The sequence below is a fragment of the Drosophila guanche genome, unplaced genomic scaffold (genome assembly GCF_900245975.1).
Source record: "Drosophila guanche unplaced genomic scaffold, DGUA_6, whole genome shotgun sequence".
Taxonomy (NCBI): domain Eukaryota; kingdom Metazoa; phylum Arthropoda; class Insecta; order Diptera; family Drosophilidae; genus Drosophila; species Drosophila guanche.
The window spans coordinates 2,571,677-2,584,477 of NW_022995751.1; the positions used below are offsets into that span (position 1 = coordinate 2,571,677).

General features: G+C 43.4%; 1 protein-coding gene across 24 annotated transcripts in view; it reads left to right on the forward strand.

The window, feature by feature from the left end:
* Positions 1 to 1,065: 1,065 nt before the first annotated feature.
* Positions 1,066 to 12,801, forward strand: part of LOC117587308 (glutamate-gated chloride channel) — a 46,371-nt gene continuing 34,635 nt past the window's right edge. For 11 of the 24 annotated variants that reach the window (XM_034277906.1, XM_034277911.1, XM_034277905.1 and 8 more), the window contains exons 1-2: positions 1,067 to 1,358; positions 5,834 to 6,226. The gene's annotated coding sequence lies outside the window, so the exon portion shown is untranslated. Of the gene's footprint in view, positions 1,359 to 5,833; positions 6,227 to 12,801 lie in introns of all 24 variants that reach the window. The other 13 variants (XM_034277923.1, XM_034277922.1, XM_034277927.1 and 10 more) reach the window with 6 other exon arrangements.

Consider the following 12,801-nt stretch of genomic DNA (forward strand, 5'->3'; position numbering starts at 1 on the left):
ACACACCACAAACACAAGCACACGTACACATTATACACCAAAGCAAGCGCTTAACTTCAAATGCAAATTGAATAATGGGGGAGAATGGAGACGACGGAAGAGGTTTATTACGAGTAACAAACATTTATGCGATAAACGATTCGAATACTTATTAAACATAAATTTAGAGCGTAATGTTGTGTATCTATTGTATTGTATTCCCCCTTACCCTGCTTCATATGTTTCCTTTTCCGTTTCAGAAAATTATTGAAATAATTGTAATTAGTTTTGCGAGTGTTTAAGGTTTAAGTTGGATAATGCATTGTGCGCTTTGTTTTGTATTTGTATCTTCGTAACTAAGTTGGAATGATTGTAATTTGTAATTTAATTTTAAGCTCGAGGAAATCGGAGTCTGAGTCAGGCCAGGGATGAACCATAAAAACAAAACTAAGAAAACCAAAACAAGTCTAAGAGAAACAACAAAAACAACAAAAATAATTAAATAAAAACAAGAAAAGTGCATCTGTTATTAGGTTAAAAGAATTATTGATATTGTTTGCAACAAAATGTGTGAAATATATATATAAATATAAATAAAAACAAATACAATTTAGCATAAAACAAAAACAAAACAAAAGAAACAACCAAAGTGGAGGGAAAGGCGAACAACAACAAATTGTAATTGCAATTTAAAAATAAAATTAATATTTCAAATAACATTCCACGATGTCGAACAATTTACTTGCCACTTGTCCCACTGTGCTGAGGCACCTGCAAAAGCATTGCGTCATTTTGCCACACGGAGGCCATCAGCTGTTCCGGGAAGAGAGAGTGGGTGCAGAAAGGAGGAATACAAACACCGCATGCATTTTGCGGCAATCAGCTGTGAAGCTTTCGGCAAGCTTCTCCTGCTTAGCTTTGGCGAGAGAATCCAAAGAGAAAGCTTTCACTCCGAATAAAGCTAACGGCAAATGCAAGCGAAAAGCAAGCGGCGCACCAGAGTATTTTCGGTGTTGCCTTCGTTCCGCCATCGCCATCCTGCTTGAGTCCGAGTCAGAGTACGAGTACGAGTACGAGCGCAAGGCACGAGTGGGAGTCCGAAAAGAAACTGAGTGCCAACTCAACCAACTGCATGAAAAGGAAAACTTGGTCATTTGCGTTCTCAGTTCGGGTCGGGTTTGCAATTCAACAGCACAGCGAAATCGGAGAAAATTTCCTCGTTCTAACTAGAAGTAGTTCAAACACTCATCAGACACACAGCCAGCCCCAATACTCTTACGCAGGCAGCGAGCGCACTGGCAAAACAATAAGCCAGCGTAGTAATATCGACTACAACCATACACCACCCATGTCTATATAGTACATATAGTAAAAGCAGCGTAAGGAAATGTAGCAGTGAATATATATGCGAAAAGTGCTTGCATTTAAAATGCATACGACAAACGCGTTGCAAGTTCCACAGTCTCGAGTCTTGAGTTTCGAGTGCCCGAGTGCACGAGTGCCCGTGTTCCCGTGCTGCTCCCAACAAAAGTGCTAAGAAATGATTGAAAAACGCAATGGAAACGGCAGTGTGTGTGTGTGTTTGTGTGCGGGAATTCAATGTGCATTTGTGTTTTGAATTTTTAACGTATCCTGCTTTTTGTTTGGTGTTTTCACTTCGGGCTCTCGTCTGACTGCAGGCTCTTCTGCTGCTCCACTGTGAGAGTGCAGTGAGTGAGCGGCGAGTGAGTTATGTAAAGCTCTGGTGTTGGGGTCGGTCGGTCGCTCGGTCGCTCGGTCTGGATTGTGCATACGGGTGGGGGTATGGGTACGCGGAATAAAAACCAACACCAGTCCTACCAATACCACTGCGCGAGTGTGTGTGTGTGTGTGAGTGTGGTGGATGAGCGTGTGGAAGCACAATAAACGATGCAAGATCGAGTGGCTTCAAAAAAGACTGTTATTAAAAATTAAACGTGTCGACGAATGTCGAAACTAGAAATGCAAAAACCCCACAGAATGAACAATTATTTTTCGTGAAATATTAAATCGTTGATAAAATAGAAAATATTAATAAATTATTGAAAAGAAAAACATGCCATAAAGTAAATCCAATATCCAATCCATCTGAAATTCCCTCAAGAAAATCCCCCAAGAGCCAATTGCAGTCACTAAGTCAATCAATCAATCATTCGCGCAGTCTGTGAGCCCCATGGGGCATCAATTACCAATTATAACTTTTAAATGACAATAAAATCGCCAAGTGTCCGCGCTAAGTGGTGGAAGTGAGAGAGATCCGTGCCCGCACCCGAAACCCAAATCAATTTGCCTCTAGCGGTCTCTCTTCGACTATTTTTAGTTGCACTTGCTCTCCTTCTGTCTCTCCTTTGCTCAATATTAGTGTCAAGGTGCAGTGCCAGTGCCAGTGCAGCATAGAGACAAGAAACAAGAATACAAGAACCAGGCAGGCGGCTACAACAAGAACAAGAACCACAAGAAAAAAAGGTAGAGGCGTATGAGCGTTGGGGCGCACGTAGGAGCAGCAAAAGGCAGCGCCGACGACATCGCGAGAAAGCAACACGAACGAAGGCGACGTACGCCAAAAGGTGGCTATCCAAAAATAATAGCAACAAGAACACAGCACAGGGCAGTGGCAGGGGAAAGCGCAGCACAGTACCGTAGAAAAGAGGTATGGATGGCAGGGGCCTCTGTCCTACACGACTTGTCGCATCGAACCAAAAGAAATTGAATTTATGTCTTAGGTGGGCCACCTTCAATGACAATTAGGCTGCTAGAACCAAATACACAAGCCTGAGGAGGGGAGCTACTGTTACTGCTACTGTTACTCCTACTACATAGTATTTATGTATATGGTAGTATGATATGGTGGAGCCATGGCGCGTGTTTTCGCTCAAAAGTAAATCGCGTTAGCAACAACAAGGATACGCAGGGGCTCAGCTTTCCACCAGGTTCGACCCACATTACTTAAATTACGAACTACACGCAAAGTCAGAGAAACACCGAGCGCCAAAACAGAGCGGAGAAAACTGAACGTAGAACAGGGCCAGAACTGGGAAAAGTCACACACGTTAGTTAGTTAGTTTGTTAGTCATTCTGTCAGTTAGTCGGTCTGTCAGCCAGTCATCCAGTCAGTCAATCATTAGACGAAATGCCTTATGAGTCAGCCCCAGCCCCAGCCCCAGCCCAAGTCAAAGTCAAGAGAATACCAGTATGTGAGCCACAGTTGTGTGGGTCCAACATTGCGTGCACTTGGGTGGAGTCACATTGAACGGGGCGAACAAGGGACAGGCAGGCAGGCAGGACGTGTTGCATATTTCTGGGCGTGTTTGGCTGCTAGACAAAAATGTCGTTTCTAGCTAAATTCCCAGCATTCCAATGCTGTGTTAAGGACAGACATTGAACATTGACAAAACACACACAAAACATTTGTCTGCCATGACCACCTCGAAGTAATGATATGGTAGAAATATAGTATATATGGTAATATATATAAAATGCATACAATAGCGGTCAAAATCTTAGCAGCTCTCCTCTAACAAATTAGTTAACGTCATATATTTCAAGAATACCTCATGTACATAATTCTCCAAGAAGATAGCTTTAGACATAAATCTTTGAATGAATATATATCAGAATTTAGTTACTTTGTGCCTTCTATTATTGTGACCACTGCTGTAGCTGTGAGCACAGGGCAGACGAATTCGTTGTTACAATTTACAAATAAATTCAATTTAGTGTGAAGATTCGTTGGGGGTTCCTTGCCTTTTTTTTGGCTTGTTGAATATGCGACGCGAAGCACACATGCCAGTTTAATTCATTTCTTTTGTTCCTTCTCTCTCCCTCTGTCTCTCTCTTGTAGTCCGTTTTGCTTTGGTCTGGTGCTTCGCATTTTTGCAGTTCCTTTTGCTTTGCTTTGGTTTATTTTTAACATATTTCGTGCACAGCCAAAGAGTCTGCACAGAGTAGAAATTTGTCTGCTTCTACGTTACATTGTCTGCGTGAAAATAGATAATAGATAAGGCAAGAGTGCAGATAAATTATTAGCTGCCTCACATATGCATCACCTGAGGCGGGTGGCATGCAACCTTCCTTATGGCATTCTTGATAATAAATTTCCAAACATTTTTGCAAGGCGTTGGAGCGTATAAAATAGTTTTTAGTGCCGCAAAACGGCATAGTCTGGAAATTACTTGGCGATGTGTAGATGCAAATTTAATATCAGAGACCGCCGCAGAATGCAGGCAATATGAAAAAGTTATTTTTGTTTTATTTAAATTTGAATTTTTATTTTATTTAAGCGCAATATTTTCACGGGCAGTTGCCTGGCAATAATCTAGTGCATAAATAAATAAAAATAGTTCATTCAGGCAAAAGACAAACACAATTTTTAACGCATTTTGCTTCTCACACATACTCGTACATACATATACATGTCTGTAGGTGTGTATGTACATGTGGTGTAGTGCATATGAGAGACGTGTACATATGTGCGCCAGTTGGAGGAAGTACGAGAAATGATTTATTAATGAATTTGCTGCGAATATGTGAATGTGCAAGGAAGGGCGGCGGAGAGGGATGTTTTAAATGCATCAGCCTGGGGTAAACGTATGAAATATTAACGGAAAGTATTTCCTTAGAATCAGAGACATATTTGATTAGGAATATATTACATTTCGTGGAACTTTGAACACGTTTTCTCCATAATCAACCAACCAACCAGTCAACCACTTTTTCTTTTTGCAACTTTCCCCCTCCACTCACGCAACTTTCTGCCCATAAAACTCAATCTTACTCTGGTTTCTTACATTTCACATTAAAGTTTCTTCGAGTCTTCTCTCAAGTCTCCACCTGTCATGCTCAGAGACTTTTATCCTGCCCGAGCTTTACATCACTTTACATAAGTGTCCACCTGGAGGAAGGGCCAGAGTCAGAGCCAGCTCGAGACCCTCTTCTACTCTCTGCTAGTTTTTTCCTACTCAACAACTAACTGTTTGGCAAATTGCTGCCACTTACATAAGCAGCTTGCTGCCTATCACTTACTTGTCTTGTCTCAAAACACGAAACGAAACCAAATCAAACGAAGAGCAAAACCCACAGAAAAGAATACAAAAGTTTTAGGGGCACAGCAGTGGCGCCAAAAGAACATCGAGTAGTGCCAGTTGCCAGTGCCAGAGCGAGTCAAAGTCAAAGCCAGAGGGAAAGCATACCAGGAGAAACTTTGGGGCATAGCATACATCGCAGGGCAGTTAAAACTTCAAAGTAAGCGGTGAGCAACGGAGGGGATTGAAGGCCAAGAAAACAATCATAAAAAATAAGTACGAAGAACCATAACAAATATAGAAATAAACCTGAAGGAATACACAAACAAAAAGCGCGAAAAGCATAAAACCAAAGAATGACAGAAGGAGCAGCAAGAGCAGAAAAGGTGACGAGGGGAACAAGGGCGGCAGTAAAGTAAAGTAAAGCAAAGCAAAGCAAAGCGTCAAAAGTTGGCTAAATAAAGGCAAAAGAAAGAAGTAGAATAAAATAAAACTCCCGGTGCCCCGCAGCACACCCCGCAGCACCATGACACACCACGCCCCAACGCCCTGTGTTTGTTGTAGCTGTTTGGGTGTTGTTGCCGGGTGGGATGGGGAGCGGAGGTAATTTCAAAAGCACCAACACCAGCAAAAACATTTCAAAGTGTCGTACGTCTCGTCGCCGCCGCCGCCACGCACTCTCTCTGTCGCTCTCGCTCTCTCTCTCTCTCTCTCTCTCGCAGTGTGTGTAAAAGTCCTGTGTGTGTCGTTCGTCAGGCAATGCGTGTCCTTGCAACTTTTGGTTAAACCCTCCCCCCACCAACTCTACTCTACAGCCCCCGCCACTCACTCTTCTTCTCCGTGCAGCCAGCGGCAATTGCACATAAGTTGCAACAAGCTGTGTAAGAAGCGAAGCACAAACACAAAAAAAAACACTGTGAGCGAGGGAAAGGCATTGCCAGATTGTTGGCTAACAACGTTACAACAACAACAACAGCAACCAATGCTAGCAAAAACTACAAACACAGGACCACCCTCAAACAATAGCCCAAAGGGCCAAATGAACGTTGGTTAGGTCCGTCCATCCACCCGTCTGTGTCTGTGTCTGTGTCTGTGTGGCAGGCAGTTCGTCGACGCACACGGCATGCCCCAGTGTCTGGGCAGCAACAGTAACTACGGCCAGAAAAAGAATCTACTTTGTGCTGCCTCGAAAGCCTGTCGCTAATTAGGTAAGTCTCGACCAGAGTGTGCTCTGAGCATCATGTTATTTCATTTACAGAGTTGGGATTGGGGAAAGGGGGACCTTAATTACGGCAATTTACCTGAGCTGCAGCTCAAGTGCAACGAACACTACACATACGAACATTAAAGTGTCGTCCTACGATTAAGAGCTACAAATATTAACCTACATGGTGTCTGTCCCACGATTGAGTGCTAACAAATATTAAACATGTGTCAGGTGTGGCACACAAATGCTACGCATACGCTACTCAAATGAATGAACATATATAAACCATACGTCATGGTGAATCGCGCTGAAAAGTTTTCCAAATGTTCTAGCAAACTTTTCGCCGATGCTATGGCAATAAATGAACGAGCCGAACAACAACCAAGCTGCTTTCTCCTCATTTTAGATAAACCGCGTTGCGCTAAATTGAATTTCCTAACTAAATTACATCGCGGGGAAGAGAGAGAGAGAGAGCGCTTATGTCGGAGGGTCATGCACACAGGTGAAATGACGTTGCAATGTTTAGCTATCATTTGGTATTCCACATTACTTTCTCTTTACATTATGGCTGCTGCTGCACTGCATGATAAATTGCGTTGGATGATTGCGAATTTTTATCTAGCATCCGCCATCTCTCTCTCTCTGTCTCTATATATCTTCCTACATCTGTATATGTATAATGGATCTATGCATTAAAGAGTTGAATATCAGTTATAGCTTGTGATTAATGGCCAAAACCATTTAGTGCTGACAGAAAGTATATATTATAGTCGTATACGCTCTCCTCACATTCAAATATTTGTGTTTTTTTTTCCTAGCTGCTGCCGCTGTGGTTGATTGTCAAAACTTGCCTGTGACACAGTGGCACCTGCCCACAGAAAATGCAAATAACATGGCCCATTCCCTTTGCTTTGCTTAGCCATTGTTTTTTTTTTTGGGGAGACATGTTGTTGCACTGTCAATTTATTATAACAACCAAAACCCAACCATGTGCGAGGTGACGTACGCGTAATATCTCTTGGAAACAGAAAAACACACGTTCCACACAAAAAGGTGGCCTACATTCTGACCTACATTGCAGTCACAGGTAACTGAAAACCGAAAAACTGAATGCCGAGAAACATTAAACGCTGAGCAGGATCCAGCCTGTGATGGAACCAAAATGGAAAATCAACAGCAAAGAGAATAAAATGAAATGGCCAGCGGGGGCAAACAAGAAGAGGTTCATAAGGGGCGTGGGGGTGGCTAACTGGCAACTCCTTGCCGGGGATCAAGCGGACAATTGAATAGACCAAAGGCAGCGGCATCCACTTCCAGTTTTGGTGTCCACACACAGAGTAGAGCTTGGGTATTGGCATTGCGCCTTGGGCTTCTCTCTGGCTCTCTTTGGCTCGGCATCCTTTTTGGGATTTTGTGTTGGCTCATCCTTTTGTGTTGTCATAACTGAGCGACCGACCAGGACGAGCTCCGAGGCATGGGCAAAAACGGTTCATCCTGTTGCCGGGGACTACTATCTTATTGGCTCTTTCTTTCGTTTTGGGGCCGCACCATGTGTTATCCTTTTCATGTTTGACCAGCAGGAAAGCTGCTGCAACAGGAAAACTGCACTTGTGCAGCAACCAACTCTGCCCTCTCTTGTTTTTCGCCACCTTTTACCGTCTGGCCCATGCCTTCGTTTTGTGTGCACTCAATTTAGCCATTTCTTGCCGTTGCTGCAGTTTCTTTTTGGGGTTTTGGGCTGCTGCGGTGAATTTCCGTCCTTGCACCTTCGTCAAGAACAAATTTAATCTATTTTGAAAGTTTTCTATGGGCGCCCAGGGAACTGAAGCTGCTGGATGTTTCTGCTTTTGCTTCTGTGTCTGCTGGAGAATGTGGTGTTGGTTTCGTGGGTTTTAGGGATTGCTTGTCTGCCAGCAAGTGTGACAGCAACTAATTAAGTCCGGGTTGAAAATTGTAGCCGACAAGTGGCGCGATGTGGGAAAAATTGGGAAATGGAAAGTGACAGGGCAAGTCTGTCTGTGCCTCGAGAAGAGTATCTTTAACCTGAAGCGGCTGCTCTCACTTCCCAGGCAGTATAATTCTATCAAGTCCAATGATTTGTGCCAGTTGTGGGGCTCTATCTGTGGCCACTGTGGCTTAGTGTCACATTATCAGCTACTTAATATTATTACGGTTATTAGATCCGCCTCCTCCATGCACCCCCTGTGTCATAACCCCAATCAATGTCAGCTGTTGTCATTGCTGGCATTTTATTTGAATTTCCTGCTGGAACCAGCCAGAGACTGAGCTGGATGGCTGGTGGGTTTTTCTTTTGTTTTTTTTTGTTGTTGTTCGTGGTCTGCTTATGTAAGCCTCGAAGCGCAGACAAAAGCCTGCCAAATAGCACAAACTGTGCGCCAATTTAGTTGTCGTTTAATTTGATGGCACAGACGATTTGGCAGGCAAAGCGGCAATCGAGGATTACGCTGGAGCAACGACATGAGTGACTGCCCATCGAAAATGCCAGGCAGCGAGAAAATTGCTGAGGAAAGCAGCCAAAACGGAAAGAAAAGTTCGCCATTGAAAGAACGCAAATAAGTGACCGGCAATAAAAGGCTAAAAGCACAGGGAAAACACACGGACGGACAAGGACAAGGCCAGGCAATGGATCAGCTGATGGAAGAGCTGCCAGCCATGGACCCCATTTGATTTGCAACACATAGACATATTTATGTATGTAACGGGGCATCCAGCGTCGTGTCTTGCGTGTCATTTGCAAATGTGTTCCAAGGGTCAAGTCGGCAGAAAGAGGGATACGAGTAGGTGCTGGCTGGAGTCCTAAACCTCTAAATGTAGGCAAATAATGCAGACCATTACATTAATGACTGCGGCAAAAAGTCGAAAAAGCGCCAAAAAGTCCACACAGAGCGCAGAGAAAACAATAAAAAAAAAACCCACCAGAAGAACCCACAAAAAAAGAGAGGAAAAATCGAAACATTATGAGGTCATTTTAATTATTTATGTGTGCGTGCGGCTGGCCATAGCCATCCAGCCTAGCAGTGGGCCTGTGGGATGTCAAGGTTACGATAAGAGAGAAGGAGGAGCAGCAGCCACACAGAAATTTCATTTCATTTTTACAATGATGTTTGCCAAACTCTTTAAGCCATGCCGCCGAGAGTCCTCATAATTCAGGCTTCCACAACTGACCCAGTTATCATTCGGGATTCTGGAAATGCCAACTTATTGAGTGCCAGTGCCAATGGGGTTCAACTATGACTAAGATATGCTCCGTCCCATTCCACTGGGCAAAAAGAAAAACTGAAACAAAACTCATTGTGCGTGCTTGGAAAATATGATTTCGTTAGCAGTCAAATTTAGATTTATGTCTTGTCTCTTAGGTCTAGATTTATGTGGTCCAATGTGGGAGCCGTACCAATTGGCACTCCAGACAGTTGGCAGCACATCAATATGGAACGGATGTGAACTGGACCCATTTCCACAGCTTCATTAGAAACTCTTTTCTACACACACTTTTTTTTGTTTATTTCTACACTTTGTAGTGATCATAGCAGATTCGATTAGAGCGTTAAATAATGTGCAAAATAACCTATGCGTCACAAGTGGCAAACGACTTTCGGCAGCGACTTAACGACTTGAAAAGTGCCACAGAATATGTCTCAATTTTTCGATGCAAAAACGAATTGCCATACACAAAATATACTCCAGCTCGTACTCCCGTACTTATATCGTGTATTCAAAAGCAATTTCCTCGCTTTATCTAGAACTTATTTTAATGCAGACAAAATCCATTTTGCTTCTCTGTGTGTGTGCGGGGGCCACAACAGCAGACAACAACAGCAAATGTTGGCAACTTTTTCGGCATGCCAAGCCCGGCTCTATCCTTCTCTTTCCTTCTCTATCTCTCCCGCTCTGTCTGTTTTGTATGTAGGTTTGCATACATTAGTCGATTTTGGCTGCCTTTCAGCCACATTATACGCCGTTGTTGGCCATAAAATGAGTATGTGCAAACTGTGTTTATGTCCATAAAGCTTTGGCAATAAATTCAGCCTCATTAGCTTGAGGAAAAACAAGACGAAAACATCGTCTACCAAAGTGAAACCCACGGACTGGAGTTTCCAGTTGATTTTTGAGGACAAAACAAAAATTGTGGCACCAAAACGAATCGATTACCTACAGGCTCCACAAAGAGTGGAGAAAGAGTTCTGAATCATCCGACAACCGCACTTGAATTGTTGTGGTGGAACTACATATAACGAATCTGTAGAGCAAATCCCTTCCCATTTGGGTAACCTAAAAGTGGAAAAGTTCCTCCAGGTTTCTTATGGCTGTAGCTTTTTCCCATCCCTCACGTACTTGTACTTCAAACTTGAACTAAAAGCCTTTTGGGGCTATGGCATATCCGCTGCTAACATCATAATAACGCCATTTGTGGTTCGTTTCCTGATCCATTCATCTTGCCAGAACCATGCCAGGAATCATGAAAAATTATATGAAATTAACCCAAATGCAGAGTTAACGGTTAACCCAGTTCAGGTTTTCCTTTTTTTTCTTTGTTTGGCGCGTGCAAAGTGGACATCATTAATGTAAATCTACGTAGGGAAAGTCCCACACAAAATGGAACCGTGTCAAAGTCAGGGAAAGCCAAGGAACTGTTTTATTTTTCTGTTTGTTCGTGTGTTTTTCTGTGTATTTGCGTTTGTGCGTTTGTTGATTATGTAACATAATTGACGACAATATTTCCCCGCAGAGCTGCAAGGGAAATGCTAATGAAAAAATAAGAAAACTGCTAGAAAGCACAAGTCGCAAGGCACAAGGCAGAAGGCAAACATGAGAGACGCCCGCTCCCAAACAATGGCTGACTCATGGCGATTCGGTATTAGCAAGGCGGAAATGCCAGGAGATCCGGTGCGGTGTTGGTGTGGTACGGTATGATGGCCAAGCCTACAAAGGGAGAACCAGCAGCACATCTCTCCTCCTCTCGAGAGGCAACAACGGCTCGCTGCTTTCTTTTATGTCTGAGCTCCCGTTACCCGTTAAGTTTCAGCGAGTGCTCCTTGCTCCTTGCTCTCTGCTGCCAGCTGCCTTCTGCTTGCTTCTTGCTGTTTTCTAGAGTGGCGAGTGCAAGTGAATAATGGCCGTCTTGACTGCAGTCAAGTCAGGCATATGCCTCACAGGCAATCAGTGTCAGTGGCAGGTCCAGTGCCAGTGCCACTGCCAGTGCCAACGCCAGGGCCAGGGGCAAGATGAGCTCAAAACGAAACCCAGCAAACGAGTCAAGTTTATTTGCAGGTACGAAAAAAGGCATAAACCAAAGCAGCAGAGTGCTCCAAATAGAAGGAGGGGGCAGGGCCGTAGGATGGGGTTTATTTCGGGAACTGGACTGGACTGGACTGAAGTGGAGTTGGTTGACTGTTCAGCTCAGTGGAGCGTTTGGTCAAACAGAAATTGATTTGTCGTACAATGTATTTGTCCAATGCCAATTTTTATATGTGAATGGGTGCATATGTACATATAGTACATGCATATGTACTTGTATTTGTTCAATATTCATTCGCAATCTTCTTGCTATTGCCAGAGGCCATAAACGAATGGAAAGCGATGCTTTAAAACTAAACAAAAATGCGAGAAAAAAGAGTCTTCCAATAACATTATATGTATATATCTCTACTGCCAGCTCTGTATATAAATAGACCCCATAATTCCCTTGAACTTTACCTTGCAAATCAATCGCTCAGCAGTAAACATGCTTTTTCCTGTTCCATAACAACATTAATTAATGCTGCAGCTGAACAAAAAAAAAAAAATGAAAAACACTAACTGAACTTTGCAGTTCTGGCAAAGCCAGAGTCATTTGCCCTTCAGCATGACACCAATCATCCGAAGGGAAATGATGGCGGAAGGATGAGCTTGGGGGCTGGCACAAACTTTCACATTTCGCGCTCAGCGTGAATTATGCACAAGTTTCACCCTTGGCCATCACCTAACCAAGCAGCCAAGCAGCCAAGCAGCCAGGCAGCCAGCCTGCAGGGGGAAGCATCACATGTCACAACTTAAATGAGTTACCCTCACCCGTTCTCTGTCAGTGTCTCTCTTTCTCTTCTCTTCATTTTTTTCATGTTGATATAAAGGAAATTTGCGTTGCAAAAAAAGTTTTCGAGTGCAGGCAAAATATGCGAGAAAAAGTGTGAAAAATGTAAGCTCTGAAGCTGCTGTCGCTACTGCTGCTGTGAGGAAAATGAGAAGGAGTTGCATTTTACAGCCACTTTGGCAGGCGACACATGAACAAAGTTGAATGACGGCGTTTATTCGAATATGATGGCATAAAACCCAACCATATTGACTCAAACATGATATATTGTGTGGCTCTTTAATCTGTCAACCCTATGTGTATGTGTGGAATCGGAAACCAAAGCAGCAAACAAGCAGCAACAATCTCCCGTCTCCAGCAGGTAAAAGCCAAACTCATTGAAAATGCAAGAGAAGAGAGGAGAAGAGTGGAAGCAGAGTGTGGCAGGCAGCAGTGTCATATGCCATGTGCAGGGTACGTACGATGAACGGTGAAATCCAAGCCGTGCT